The sequence below is a fragment of the Schistocerca nitens genome, chromosome 5 (assembly GCF_023898315.1).
Source record: "Schistocerca nitens isolate TAMUIC-IGC-003100 chromosome 5, iqSchNite1.1, whole genome shotgun sequence".
NCBI classification, from domain to species: Eukaryota; Metazoa; Arthropoda; class Insecta; order Orthoptera; family Acrididae; genus Schistocerca; species Schistocerca nitens.
In genome coordinates this window covers 641,603,540-641,616,995 of record NC_064618.1, presented here as the reverse complement: position 1 = coordinate 641,616,995, position 13,456 = coordinate 641,603,540, and the positions used below count along the sequence as shown (strand labels likewise).

At 45.4% G+C, this 13,456-nt stretch overlaps 1 protein-coding gene and 2 pseudogenes across 2 annotated transcripts in view; 2 read left to right on the top strand and 1 right to left on the bottom strand.

Annotated features, from left to right (window-relative positions):
* LOC126259450 (probable cytochrome P450 301a1, mitochondrial) overlaps positions 1-13,456 on the bottom strand; it is a 301,288-nt gene that overhangs the window by 251,818 nt on the left and 36,014 nt on the right. The gene's annotated exons all lie outside the window — the stretch shown is intronic.
* LOC126261059 (5S ribosomal RNA) lies at positions 1,614-1,731 on the top strand (annotated as a pseudogene).
* LOC126261278 (5S ribosomal RNA) lies at positions 12,231-12,348 on the top strand (annotated as a pseudogene).

Sequence of the window (13,456 nt, the reverse complement as noted above, 5' to 3'; positions counted from 1 at the left end):
GATACCGGTGACTGTGGTTTCTTCGCTACATGTATCGTGAGAAAGACCGCCTAAATTGTGGTCCCTCTCCGCGATTGGCTGCTGTGCTCGGAAGTAGCGCGCCAAAATAATAAATTTCTGTTATTCAGTTGGCTCAAATGCCTCCAAGCACTATGGGACTTAACATCTGCGGTCATCAGTCCCCTAGACTTAGAAATACTTAAACGTAACTAGACTAAGGACATCACACACATCCATGCCCGAGGCAGGATTCGAACCTGCGACCGTAGCGGTCGCGCGGTTCCAGACTGAAGCGCCTAGAAATGCTCGGCATATCCTTTATCATTTAACTACAATATAGCAGGTCAGCAACTGGAAGCAGTTAATTCCATAAGTTATCTGGGAGTAGGCATTAGGAGTGATTTAAAATGGAATGATTATATAAAGTTGATCGTCGGTAAAGCAGATGCCAGACTGAGATTCTTTGGAAGAATCCTAAGGAAATGGAATCCGAAAAGAAAGGAAGTAGGTTACAGTACACTTGTTCGCCCACTGCTTGAATATTGCCCACCAGTGTGGGATCCGTACCAGATAGGGTTGATAGAAGAGATAGAGAAGATCCAACGGAGAGCAGCGCGCTTCGTTACAGGATCATTTAGCAATCGCGAAAGCGTTACGGAGATGATAGATAAACTCCAGTGGAAAACTTTGCAGGAGAGACGCTCAGTAGCTCGGTACGGGCTTTTGTTGAAGTTTCAAGAGCGTACCTTCACCGAGAAGTCAAGGAGTATATTGCTCCTTCCTACGTATATCTCGCGAAGAGACCATGAGGATAAAATCAGAGAGATTAGAGCCCACACAGAGGCATACCGACAATATTTCTTTCCACGAACAATACGAGACTGGAATAGAAGGGAGAACCGATAGAGGTACTCAAAGTACCCTCCGCCACACACCGTCAGGTGGCTTGCGGAGTATGGATGTAGATGTAGATATCTCAATAGCAGGCTGTCATTCTGTCGTTTCAAAAATGTCAATCATCAACAGAGTAACAAACAATTGCTATCGAATAGGCAGAGGAAGCACTTCGGAAATCTTCGGATCGCGCCTGGCTTGCATAGCGGGCGAGGTCGTTCGGCTGTCATATCAGAGCTCTATTGGCAGTCTCGGAGGACAGTCATGTTGTGTGCTGCGGTTGGTATCAGTTAGGACTTAATTAGCAATCTCTGGTTTGTAGGAGCTCAGTCGGCAGTCTCGGAGGACAGACATGTCTGCCGCGGTCGGTATCAGTCAAGACTTAATTAGCAATCTCTGGTTCGTAAATATAAGAGCTCGATGGGCAGCCCCGGAGGACAGACATGTTGTCTACCGCAGTCGGTATAGGTTAAGAACCTAATTAGCATCCTCTGGTTTTTGGACAGGTAATTGAGAACTAGTTTGATAGTAATTACGGAAACAGGCAGTTCATTATTCTGTTTATTCTCTGTGAATGTGTAAAGAATGTAAATTATTTGTGATTCATAAAGTGGACTGTAATTGTGCAGTTTCTCGTATTATGTCAATAAAAATCGGGTGGCATCCCGTTTAAACAAATCAAGTCAAAATTTAATTATTTATATCGCACCAGTTTCTTGGGCAGCGGCCTTGCCGCAGTGGATACACCGGTTCCTGTCAGATCACCGAAGTTAAGCGCTGTCGGGCGTGGTCGGCACTTGGATGGGTGACCATCCGGGCCGCCATGCGCTGTTGCCAGTTTTCAGGGTGCACTCAGCCTCGTGATACCAATTGAGGAGCTACTTGACCGAATACCATCATAACGACCAGGAGAGCGGTGTGCTGACCCCACGCCCCTCCTATCTGCATCCTCCTCCGAGGATGACACGGCGGTCGGATGGTCCCGGTAGGCCACTCGTGGTCTGAAGACGGAGTGAGTGTACCAGTTTCTTGCTAACAGTTTATTATAGCCTCAAGATAACAGATTCACGACCTATGCGCTGTTTTCTGCGCAGGGGACAACAACCATAGAAGACTGCAGTTTGCTGAACTTTTATTCAGAACAAACGCATTCTACTCAGGGCCTGGAAACAACCAGGCACTTCGAGTGTGACTCAGTGGCGGATACAGAAGAACCTCAAGGAGGGGGCGCTAAAGATATCTTGAGCTACCTTTACTCTTAGTATAATAAAAAATAATGAAGCCATATGGAAAGTTTAAGAAAGTTTTATTTAAACTGATTATACACACATACAAGACAATGCCATCTTACGATATAAAAAAGTTACAATTGTGGTCCTTTTTCTTAAATGAAGAATTCTGTGCCCCTTTTCTTTCTGGAAAATTGGTTAATTACATTGTCAATAGGACAATCAATACAAGGGTGAGTGTTCGACTTAGCTATGTCATTAAGTCGGTCCTCCTTCATTGTAGACCTCAGCCATGTCTTTGTACGCCACGGTGTTGAAATACTTTTTTTCTACTGTAGCAGCAGATGCAGGTAGACAAGCAAATATTTTGTACAGTGTGTGCAAAGTAGGATACACAGATGTAGGACAACGCTTGCGTAATAGAATCACTATCATTAAGGGCGTTTATGCTCGTTTGCTTGTATTGAAGACTCTCTCCCATTAGACTCTTTTTAATCACAAAGAGTGATTCTCCTTCAAAGAATGATCGTTCAGTCAAGCATTGATTCAATTTATGTGTCAGATCAGAAAAGTACGACTACTCGATTCAGTCGAGTCCACAGACGAAAGAAACTAATGAACAGCGTGCGGGCTGACTGGGGCGGTTGGCAGTTGAGTGGTGTGACTGCAGTCTTAGTACAAATGAGATGAGTGACACGTGTCTGTAATAACTCAGAGGAGATATGAAGGGATTTATCATACACACACATAAATACCGCTCCCTGTCTTTCCCTTTCACTTGAGGTACTTTCAAACTTATGTGTCACAGTGGAAGAGAATCACTGGGTTTCGAGAAAGTGATAATCTTTTTCGCGCTGTGGACACCGATGTGTGATTCAGTGGCTGAGAAACAGCGTGCTGTAATCGAGTTTCGAATTCAAAGAGTTGGTCCACACATGGAGCAGACTCTCCTTCAACGTGACACTGCCAGACCTCACGAGAGCGCTACGATATCTGCAACAATCTGACGCCTTGGCTTCACTGTCATCGATCACTTTCCGTAGAGCCCAGACTTCGCCCCATCCGATTTTCATATATTTTCAAAACTTAAAAAACACCTTCGAGGGCTTCACTTTGACAGCAGTGAAGCGGTGCAAGCCTAGTTGAGATTGCTGCTTCGTCAACAAAGTCGAACATTCTACAGTGTCTGAGTGGCCTTGGTCGAACTGTTGGCACCATTTCACTACAGGTAGATGTGACATTGCAGTTGGTCCATATGCCGCCAGAACTGCAAGGTAAAATTGTGTGCAATTCAGACGTGTTGCCCACTGTCTACATCTACATCCATACTCTGCAAGCCACCTGACTGTGTGTGGCGGAGGGTACTTTGAGTACTTCTATCGGTTTCTCCCTTCTATTTCAGTCTCGTATTGTTCGTGGAAACTAAAATTGTCGGTATGCCTCTGTGTGGGCTTTAATCTCTCTGATTTTATCCTCATGGTCTCTTCGCGAGATATACGTAGGAGGGAGCAATATAGTGCTTGACTCCTCGGTGAAGGTATGTTCTCAAAACTTCAACAAAAGCCCGTACCGAGTAACTGAGCGTCTCTCCTGCAGAGTCTTCCACTGGAGTTTATCTATCATCTCCGTAACGCTTTCGCGATTACTAAATGATCCTGTAACGAAGCGCGCTGCTCTCCGTTGGATCTTCTCTATCTCTTCTATCAACCCTACCTGGTACGGATCCCACACTGGTGAGCAATATTCAAGCAGTGGGCGAACAAGTGTACTGTAACTTACTTCCTTTGTTTTCGGATTGCACTTCCCCAGGATCCTTCCAATGAATCTCAGTCTGGCATCTGCTTTACCGACGATCAACTTTATATGATCATTCCATTTTAAATCACTCCTAATGCCTACTCCCAGATAATTTATGGAATTAACTGCTTCCAGCTGCTGATCTGCTATATTGTAGCTAAATGATAAGGGATCTATCTTTCTATGTATTCATAGCACGTTACACTTGTCTACAGTGAGATTCAGTTGCCATTCCCTGCATCATGCGCCAATTCGTTGCAGATCCTCCAGCATTTCAGTACAATTTTCTGTTGTTACAACCTCTCGATACACTACAGCATCATCCGCAAAAAGTCTCAGTGAACTTCCGATGTTGTCCACAAGGTCATTTATGTATATTGTGAATAGCAATGGTCCTACGACACTCCCCTGTGGCACACCTGAAATCATTCTTACTTCGGAAGACTTCTCTCCATTGAGAATGACATGCTGCGTTCTGTTATCTAGGAACTCTTCAATCCAATCACACAATTGGTCTGATAGTCCATATGCTCTTACTTTGTTCATTAAACGACTGTGGGGAACTGTATCGAACACCTTGCGGAAGTCAAGAAATTATGGCATCTACCTGTGAACCCGTGTCTATGGCCCTCTGAGTCTCGTGGACGAATAGCGCGAGCTGGGTTTCAAATGACCGTCTTTTTCGAAACCAATGCTGATTCCTACAGAGTAGATTTCTAGTCTCCAGAAAAGTCATTATACTCGAACATAATACATGTTCCAAAATTCTACAACTGATCGACGTTAGAGATATAGGTCTATAGTTCTGCACATCTGTTCCTGCATACTTCAACTTTGGGGTACGTATCAAGTTTTTTATTTTTTTATTGACTTTCTGAACATATTCGTACAGCTATTACAACACTGGAAATGTTACATAACAGTTGGTTTTGACAATTCATAGGTACATAAGTTCAGTCGTACCCTGATACGAAGTTACATGGGCTTAACAAAGGACTGTTTCCGACATAAAACAAATTTTACATTCACAGTATACTGAAATGAGTTAATTACGTTAGCAGTTACTGTACCATGTCATTCGCACACTATCGTACGTATGTCATCCTTATCGCAGCAGAACTGCGTCTGCAGGAAACCCACAACATGTACTGTCTTCCAAACTGTTTATTGGCTACTTCTCCAGCATGGTAGACGCAGTAAGATATAACATCAAGTTCAAAAAAACTCTTGCATGGTTGTTTGCATCTTTGGGTGGTTTAGTGAAATTTCTGAACAGTCAAAGGGACTGTGTCTGTGATACAATATCCACAGTCAACGTATATCTTCAGTTCTGCGTACCGCGGTGACGCCAACCTTTTCTTGACGTGTGTATATTGGTTGACAATTCTACACTCCTGGAAATGGAAAAAAGAACACATTGACACCGGTGTGTCAGACCCACCATACTTGCTCCGGACACTGCGAGAGGGCTGTACAAGCAATGATCACACGCACGGCACAGCGGACACACCAGGAACCGCGGTGTTGGCCGTCGAATGGCGCTAGCTGCGCAGCATTTGTGCACCGCCGCCGTCAGTGTCAGCCAGTTTGCCGCGGCATACGGAGCTCCATCGCAGTCTTTAACACTGGTAGCATGCCGCGACAGCGTGGACGTGAACCGTATGTGCAGTTGACGGACTTTGAGCGAGGGCGTATAGTGGGCATGCGGGAGGCCGGCTGGACGTACCGCCGAATTGCTCAACACGTGGGGCGTGAGGTCTCCACAGTACATCGATGTTGTCGCCAGTGGTCGGCGGAAGGTGCACGTGCCCGTCGACCTGGGACCGGACCGCAGCGACGCACGGATGCACGCCAAGACCGTAGGATCCTACGCAGTGCCGTAGGGGACCGCACCGCCACTTCCCAGCAAATTAGGGACACTGTTGCTCCTGGGGTATCGGCGAGGACCATTCGCAACCGTCTCCATGAAGCTGGGCTACGGTCCCGCACACCGTTAGGCCGTCTTCCGCTCACGCCCCAACATCGTGCAGCCCGCCTCCAGTGGTGTCGCGACAGGCGTGAATGGAGGGACGAATGGAGACGTGTCGTCTTCTGCGATGAGAGTCGCTTCTGCCTTGGTGCCAATGATGGTCGTATGCGTGTTTGGCGCCGTGCAGGTGAGCGCCACAATCAGGACTGCATACGACCGAGGCACACAGGGCCAACACCCGGCATCATGGTGTGGGGAGCGATCTCCTACACTGGCCGTACACCACTGGTGATCGTCGAGGGGACACTGAATAGTGCACGGTACATCCAAACCGTCATCGAACCCATCGTTCTACCATTCCTAGACCGGCAAGGGAACTTGCTGTTCCAACAGGACAATGCACGTCCGCATGTATCCCGTGCCACCCAACGTGCTCTAGAAGATGTAAGTCAACTACCCTGGCCAGCAAGATCTCCGGATCTGTCCCCCATTGAGCATGTTTGGGACTGGATGAAGCGTCGTCTCACGCGGTCTGCACGTCCAGCACGAACGCTGGTCCAACTGAGGCGCCAGGTGGAAATGGCATGGCAAGCCGTTCCACAGGACTACATCCAGCATCTCTACGATCGTCGCCATGGGAGAATAGCAGCCTGCATTGCTGCGAAAGGTGGATATACACTGTACTAGTGCCGACATTGTGCATGCTCTGTTGCCTGTGTCTATGTGCCTGTGGTTCTGTCAGTGTGATCATGTGATGTATCTGACCCCAGGAATGTGTCAATAAAGTTTCCCCTTCCTGGGACAATGAATTCACGGTGTTCTTATTTCAATTTCCAGGAGTGTATAAAAATACTTTCTAGGCATCGTAACAGTAAAGCACGCCACGATGTAGTAAGCCTTTCTCGTAACGTTTGCTAATTTTGACGCTGCAGTTGACTGGGAATCTCCACGACACTGGCTAAAGGAACTTGTGACCAAACGAGCAGCTCTCCATCGGATCTTCTCTACTTCACCTAACGATCCTACCTATTAAGTGTCTCAGACTGGCGACCAGCACTCAAGTATTGTTCGATGATACCTTCAGTGACTTTCAGTCTGGTACCTGACTTATTTGCGGTTGGTTTCGTTTCATCGTTCCACTTTAAATTGCTCCATATGCACACTCCAAGATATTTTATACATGTAAAGATTTCGAGTCATCGTTCGACAATCATTTTACAGTACTGGGACTTTCCACCTACTTAGCACATTAGTTCAGTAACGGCAATAATCACACCAGTAGAAAGTTTTCTAGCAATATTACCCTTCTTTACTTTTCGAGCACTCTGAAGTTTTTCGTTAGGCGGAAATTCAGCGACGAAAATGTTTATTATTCCTCCTGAGATATGCTGTATATTTAACTTTCTTTGAAATGATTGACGTGTATTGCATTTAAGCTATAAAGTCTAACAGCCATGACAGAATAGTCGAAAATTTTGTCAGAAAAATAACATTTTGCGGACCGTTTCTTATGATAAATTTTGTAATTTCATTTACTTTTAATTTGTACGTAATAATTTCTCCTTAATACGAAATATTGTAATTAATGGTTATTTCTGTTTGTTTCAGGTAAGGGTTTTGCGTCACCTGGAAAATCTCATAGAATGATAACATGCCCGGTGAGTACTCTTGTCTAATCTAATACTGAAGGCGAGATACAGTTAGATTCGTCTTAATTGCACCACTCAGGTTTCCAACAGCAACTCCATTACATTCATATACCGCTGAATTCTTTCGTTTACAGGTGTGGTCATCATTACTGCCTTACAAAGAAACACACACACACATTACTTGCACCACTACGTCCCATAACATGGCTGCTGTAAACTAACCATTACCATGAGAAGAAGTATCATTAATATCCGAACTAAAATTCAAATTACATCCAAAAATCCAGATAGAGTAAGTTCCCTATGATTTTAACAAGTATATTATTCATGACCATATGAGGTAGCCATCTCAATATTGTCTGTTGACTTACACACTGTGTGTCTTGAACGACGACGATATCTTCTCCGTAGAGGCATGTTGGAGTTCAATGCAGTTGCCCGTGGAACAGCCCGATCCAGACTACTCCAAAATCGCGCCTGCTCCTGGATGTTAATGATACTTTTTCTCATGGTAATGGTTGCTTTACAGTAGCCATAGTTCGGGGACATAGTGGTTTTTAGTAATGTTCCCGGTCTTGACAGTTTTTCTGAACGTGATGTTATATGTTATCGCATCTACCATGTTGGAGAAGTAGCCAATAAGGATTTTGTGAAGTCCTATCATTTTTCTCCATCCGCTTTTAGTTTATATATTCGTAATAAAAGTAAAATAAACTGTGATGAAAGTGTTCTTGTCTGGGTTAAAGGTAAAGGAGTATGTGAATACATAAAAATGACTGTTGATTGTACTGAATTTTATCATAAATAAAGTTTTTTGTTGAACAGTGGTCTTACCGTGGGACAACTTGTGTAACTTGCGTTCTGAAGTCCCTACATAGCTTAAAACTGCACCCACCGACCTGTGTTCGGGGCGCGGTGCGGTGCATATCCAAACAGCCGTTCGCCTGTATGACACTGTACCCGGACATGAGAATTGACCTGGTGTGAAAAGAAACGTGATTCATCTGCCTGGATGAAGGGCAACAGGCGGATTCCATATTCCTAGATTTCTGGAAACTTTTCGACACGATGCCCCACTGCACACAGATAAGAAAGGTACAAGCACACGGAATAGGTTATTTTATTTAGCGTATGGCATTTAGACACAATTGTTATTACAATCAATATGCAAAATTGTAATAATTTGGCGTTAGATATTCTTACAGTTATTACAATAGTTATACAGAATTATACAAAATTATACAAAATTACACATAATACACATGTTACAGTAGTTATACAAAGTTATAGTAGTTTGGAAGTAATTACAAACAAACATCTAATGAGTTAATATATGCAATTGATTCTGGAGTCGCCATCAGGAAATCTTCTGGAGTCCCATCATAGGCTGTCCTGGGGCAGTCTTCTATTATGTGCTGGATAGTTTGATTTTCTCCACATTGACATAGCGGCGATTCTGTCATGCCCCACTGGTAGAGGGAATAGGCGCATCTGCCATGTTTAGTTCTAATTCTGTTTAAAGTTGCCCAGGTTTTGCGTGATAAGTCAAAACCTGGAGGCTTCTGGGAGATACATGGAAGTTTGCTGATGTTCTTTAAGGACCATTCTTGGTGCCAGGCGCTGGTTATGTTGAATTCTTCCTCTGTTGCAGATGTGGCTATTGCGGTTCTGATGGGTGACCTTCTGGAGCGGAGGCGGCTTTGGGTGGCATCTTCAAAATTCTCATGGATGGGTAGATTCCGATTGCTCATTATCTTTTTGTACTCTCTTATAAGAGCGTTTGTGCGGCGTAGGTTAGGGGGTGGTATGTGGCTTAGTACTGGGAGCCATTCCACGGGTGTAGTCTTTATTACACCAGCGATCATTCTCATTGTGTTATTGAGCTGTGCATCGATTCTATGGGTGTGGGGGCTGTTTAGCCATACCGGCGCACAATATTCGGCAGCTGAGAAGACGAGACTTAAGGCTGGTGTCCGTAACGTAGTAGCTGCCGCTTCCCATGTCGTTCCACAGAGCTTCTGTATAATGTTATTCCTTGTTTTTAGTTTCTCTGCTGTTTTCATTAGGTGACCTTTGAAAGGGAGTGTTCTATCGAGGGTCACACCTAGATAGGGGTGTAAAGCTAGCTCGCCTCCACGTGGTGCACCCCGGGTAACGCTAAATGAGCTAGCACATAATGGCAGTCAGACAAACCGTGAAAGGTTCTCCTGACTATGCAAGAAGACACACGGAATAGGTCCCCAGATGTGTCAGTGGCTCCAACACTTCTTAAGTAAAAGAACCAAGTATGTTGTCCTCGACGGTGAGTGTCCATCAGAGGCAAGGATATGGTCAGGAATACCCCAGGGAACTGTGATAGGACCGCTGTTGTTCTCTATGTGCACGAATGATGTGACGGACGCACAGGGTAAGCAACAATCTGCAGCTGTTTGCTGACGTTGCCGTGGTGTACGGTAAGTTGTTGAATTTGAGTGGCTGTAAGAAAATACACCATTGGCCATTCACATTGCTACACCAAGAAGAAATGGACATGATGAACGGGTATTCATTGGACAAATATATTATACTAGAACTGACATGTGTTACATTTTCACGCAATTTGGGTGCATAGATCCTGAGAAATCAGTAACCAGTACAACCACCTCTGGCCGTAATAACGGCCTTGATGCGCCTGGGCATTGAGTCAAACAGAGTTTGGATGACGTGTACAGGTACAGCTGCCCATGCAGCTTCAACACGATACCATAGTTCATCAAGAGTAGTGGCTGGCGTACTGTGACGAGCCGGTTGCTCGGCCACCATTGACCAGACGTATTCAATTGGTGAGAGATCTGGAGAATGTGCTGGCCAGGGCAGCAGTCGAACATTTTCTGTATCCAGAAAAGCCCGTACAGGACTTGCAACATGCGATCGTGCATTATCCTGCTGAAATGTAGGGTTTCGCAGGGATCGAATGAACGGTAGAGCCACGGGTCGTAACACATCTGAAATGTAACGTCCACTGTTCAAAGTGCCGTCAATGCGAACAAGAGGTGACCGAGACGTGTAGTCAGTGGCACCCCATACCATCACGCCGGGTGATACGCCAGTATGGCGATGACGAATACACGCTTCCAATGTGCGTTCACCGCGATGTCGCCAAACACGGATGCGACCATCATGATGCTGTAAACAGAACCTGCATTCATCCGAGAAAATGACGTTTTGCCATTCGTGCACCCAGGTTCGTCGTTGAGTACCCCATCGCAGGCGCTCCTGTCTGTGATGCAGCGTCAAGGGTAACCGCAGCCATGGTCTCCGAGCTGATAGTCCATGCTGCTGCAAACGTCGTCCAACTGTTCGTGCAGATGGTTGTTGTCTTGCAAACATCCCAATTTGTTGACTCAGGGATCGAGACGTGGCTGCGCTATCCATTACAGCCATGCAGATAAGATGCCTGTCATCTCGACTGATAGTGATACGAGGCCATTGGGATCCAGTACGGCGTGCCGTATTACCCTCCTGAACCCACTGATTCCATATTCTGCTAACAGTCATTGGATCTCGACCAACACGAGCAGCAATGTCGATACGATAAAGCGCAATCGCGATAGGCTACAATCCGACCTTTATCAAAGTCGGAAACGTATTGGTACGCATTGCTCCTCCTTACACGAGGCATCACAACAACGTTCCACCAGGCAAAGCCGGTCAACTGCTGTTTGTGTTCGAGAAATCGGTTGGAAACTTTCCTCATGTCAGCACGTTGTAGGTGTCGCCACCGGTGCCAACCTTGTGTGAATGCCCTGAAAAGCTAATCATTTGCATATCACAGCATCTTCTTCCTGTCAGTTAAATTTCGCGTCTGTAGCACGTCATCTTTGTGGTGTAGCAGTTTTAATGGCCAATAGTGTACAAAACGACTTAGACAAAATTTCCAGTTGGTGTAATGAATAGCAGCTAGCCCTAAATGTGGAAAAATATAAGCTATGCGGATGTGTAGGAAGGACAAACCTGTAATGTTCGGATACAGTATTAATAGTCTCCTACTTGATGTAGTCAAGACGTTTAAACATATGGCCGTAACGTTGCAAGTCAATATGAAATGGAACAAGCTTTTGAGAAATATGGTAGGGAAGGCGAATGGTCGACTTCAGTTTATTGGGAGAATTTTAGGAAAGCGTAAAGGAAGGAAGACGTCAAAGCAATTCAATGGCGGGCTGCTAGATTTGTTACCGATAGGTTTGAACAAATCGCATGTGCTACGGATACGCTTCAGTAACTCATATGGGAATCCCTGGAGGGAAGGCGACATTCTTTTCGAGAAACACTGTTGTGAAAATTTAGAGAAACGGCATTTGAAGCTCACTGCAGAAAGATTCTACTGTCACCGATTACATTTCGCGTAAGGACCACGAAGATAACATAAGATAAATTTGGGCTCATACGGAGGCATATATATAGTTGTTTTCCCATCGCTCTGTTTGTGAATGGAAAAGGAAAGGAAATGACTAGTAGTGGTACCTGCAAGTACCCTCTGCCATGAACCATATGGCTAGGTAAAAGTTTGCGTTGATCCACGGTCCAATCTCGATGATCCCATGCGAATTGTAATTTTAATGAACGATGTAGTTCGAATAACATTGTAAAACGTACGGGTCGTTTGCTGTGGAGCCACGTTGTCAACAGTATCAAAGATTATTAAAAATAATCGCCAGCGGCTTTGCCGCAGTGGTAACACCGGTTGCCGTCAGATCACCGAAGTTAAGCGCTGTCGGACTGGATTAGCAGTTGGATGGGTGACCATTCGGTCTGCCGAGCGCTGTTGGCAAACGGGGTGCACTCAGCCCTTGTGAGGTAAACTGAGGAGCTACTTGATTGAGAAGTAGCGGCTCCGGTCTCGTAAACTGACATACGGCCGGGAGAGCGGTGTGCTGACAACATGCCCCTCCCTATCCGCATCCAGTGGCCTGTGGGCTGAGGATGACACGGCGGCCGGTGGGTACCGTTGGCCCTTCCAAGGCCTGTTCGGACTGAGCTTAGTTTAGTTTTCTATTAAAAATAATCGTATCGTGCTTGATTCCGAGGGGAAGCAGTAGCGCCCAGCGACTGTTCTTATTTCAAGTAGTAATGGGTGCGGCAACCAGCCCCAAACAATGTTTACTGCATATCCAGATTTCGGTCACTGTGTGGCCTTCTGCAGTGCTGAAGGATGTGCAAAGAACCAGTTAAAGTAAGGTAATATGCATACCTTATTAAAGGCACAGTTAAGCTTTCAGTGTGAGTCAGTCGCGAAATACATACCAGTAAATGTAAACGTAAATTAGTTGCAAACTACGGCTTGTACACACTTTGTTCAATATGTAAAAGTCACTACAGATATTCGGATTTAGGTTATGACATGTTCGATATGCCTGCCATCATTGGCAATGATGTGGCGCAGACGGATAGCGAAGTTCTGCATGACCCGCTGAAGTGTAGTAACATCGATGCTGTCGATGGTTTCCTTAACGGCTGTTTTCAGCTCAGTAATGGTTTTAGGGCTATTGCTGTACACCTTGTTTTTAATATAGCCCCACAAAAAGGAGTCGCATGTGTTCAGATCCGGAAAATATGGCCGTCAATCGAGGCCCATGTCAGTGGTACCCAGAGGTACCCCAGAGCCAGAATGCGGTCTCCAAAGTGCTCCTCCTGGACATCGAACACTTTCCTGCTTCGAGTGGGTCGAGCTCCACTTGCGTTAGCCGTGTCTTGTCGAAATCAGGGTCATTTTGGATAATGGGGATAAAATCATCTTCCAAAACCTTCGTGTACCGTTCAGTAGTTACTGTGCCATCAAAGAACATCGTACCGATTATTCCGTGACTGGTAACTGCACACCACACAGTCACGCGTTGAGGGTGAAGAGCCTTCTCGAACACGAATTGCTGATCCTCAGT